This window comes from Sinocyclocheilus anshuiensis, unplaced genomic scaffold (assembly GCF_001515605.1).
Source record: "Sinocyclocheilus anshuiensis isolate Anshui unplaced genomic scaffold, SAMN03320099.WGS_v1.1 scaffold2039, whole genome shotgun sequence".
Classification (NCBI taxonomy): domain Eukaryota; kingdom Metazoa; phylum Chordata; class Actinopteri; order Cypriniformes; family Cyprinidae; genus Sinocyclocheilus; species Sinocyclocheilus anshuiensis.
In genome coordinates, this window is record NW_015550822.1 from 322,528 (window position 1) to 324,839 (window position 2,312).

Sequence of the window (2,312 nt, forward strand, 5' to 3'; positions counted from 1 at the left end):
TATTGTACTGTGGTACAGTTATGGAGGCCCTTCATAATGCAGAGGTCAACTGCCTGCTCTGCCAATAGTTAGAAATGGCACTATAGTATGCAGTGTTTAATAAACAGCTGTTTTTCTAAATTCTGCTGAGGTGAAATTCAGTGCAGTCATGTATCGTGATATGTATCGTATCGTGGCATATGTATCGTGATACGTATCGTGACTTTGCTGGTGATACACAGCACTAGTGAACACACACACACCCGGAGCAGTGGGCAGCCATTTATGCTGCGGCGCCCGGGGAGCAGTTGGGGGTTCGGTGCCTTGCTCAAGGGCACCTCAGTCGTGGTATTGAAGGTGGGAGAGAGCGCTGTACATTCACTCCCCCCACCTACAATCCCTGCCGGTACGAGACTCGAACCCGCAACCTTTGGGTTACGAGTCCGACTCTCTAACCATTAGGCCCCGATTTCCGTCTCACGCTTGAGGTATTCGGCCAATCACAACGCATTGGATAGCTGGCCAATCAGAGCACACCTCGCTTTTTCAGACCGATGAGCTTTGTAAAAATCGACGCATTTCAAAAAGGCGGGGCATAGAGGAGAAACAATAATGTACAGTATGTGGAAAATAATGTGTTTTTTTAACTTTAAACCGCATAAACACATTTAATTACACCAAATACACAAAATAATGTTCTTTTTAGCAGCATCATATGACCCCTTTAAATGCCCAGTTCAAAACCTTCTTCAAAATGGAATATTTTTGCAAATTCTGTCGTCACATCATATTTTTTGATCATCATATAGCTGTTAGGTATCAAGTGTGCATGATAAAATTACATAATTTACAGAACACTGGTAATATCTGTTTGTTAATTTTTGTATGTTTGCTGTTCAAAATAATTCTGATTCATAATTATGTAGTCAAACTGCATTTATTTATTTATTTTTTTAATTGTAATATGTGGCTAATTTTGGTTTGATTATGTTTAAATGCTGGTCTGTAGCCAGTTTCGGACTTACTGTTGTGCTTGTTGGGTTTATTTAAATGAATAGTCCCAATCAGGGGAGAAATATGCACAGATCAAGCACCGAAACTGTTCTAAACAAAGATGTCAGTGGATTTTGTGAGAGGACAACAAAGGGACTTTTCCACTGTAGGAAGCATTAGTAATGACTCGTATTGTGCCCAGAAGTGAGAATTTAAAGTTAAAATGCCTTCATGATGGTGATGGATTTGATTCTTACAAACACAGCTTTTCACAATATGTTAATTGATGGACTGGAGTAATGTCATTTACTTGTGGATTATTGTGATGTTTCTATCAGCTGTTTGGACTCTCATTCTGACGGCACACATTCACTGCAGAGGGTCCATTGTTGAGCAAGTGATGTAATGTTAAATTTTTCCAAATCTGTTCTGATGAACAAAAAAACAAAAAACAAAAAAAATTTGCCCGAGGGTGCACATTTTCAGCAAATTTTCATTTTTGAGTAAACTATTTCTTTGCATATCATATTTTTCTCTCCAAGAACAAGAACTATTATTGTTGGGTATCATGTGAATTTGATAACCCACACTGACCAGACCAGGACTGGATATTCGAATGAGCAACAGTGCCCGGGACCTCTGAGCTGTAGATCCCTGACCAGCCACTGACTGTGTTTAGTCTTCAAATGTCAGCCTACAACAGCACACATTTCCTAATTGTTTTATCCAAATTACAATTGCTGTTTAAAGCAGGATGGCATCTGCTACTAGGGGCTGTTAGAGGTAAAGGGGGCCTCCAAAAGGTCTTCATAATCTTGCCATGGGAAAGGGTTAACTATATAATTAAAGGGGTCATATGATGCGATTTCAAGTTTTCCTTTCTCTTTGGAGTGTTACAAGCTGATTGTGCATAGATAAGATCCCTGAAGTTGCAAAGACTAAAGTCTCAAAACCAAAGAGATATTCTTTATCAAAGTTAAGACTCTGCCACGCCCCCCTAAAACGGCTCGTTCTAACACGCCCCCACATATCTACCTCACTATGTGGAAATATTTGCATAATGCCGCCCAAATGTTCACGCAAAGAAAGAAGGCGTGGTTTCAGTAACCGCAGTTAGTGTTGAAGCAGCCATGTCAGGGAGACGCTGTGTGTTTCTAGGCGAAAGCAAAAGCACTTTATTTGGCCTTCCGAAAGTAGATTGATTTAGGAATCTTTAAGATTACTTACAACAGAACAGCAATGCATTTTATGGACGACCGTTTCGTGAACCTAGGAGAGGAGGTAATTCTGACTTTGCTATGACAATCTGGCGTGTGTGTGTGTGTGTGTGTGTGTGTGTG

The 2,312-nt window shown here is 40.3% G+C and overlaps 1 protein-coding gene across 1 annotated transcript in view; it reads left to right on the plus strand.

The window, feature by feature from the left end:
• The window catches only part of jakmip1 (janus kinase and microtubule interacting protein 1), a 29,967-nt gene that overhangs the window by 662 nt on the left and 26,993 nt on the right, over nucleotides 1-2,312 (plus strand). The gene's annotated exons all lie outside the window — the stretch shown is intronic.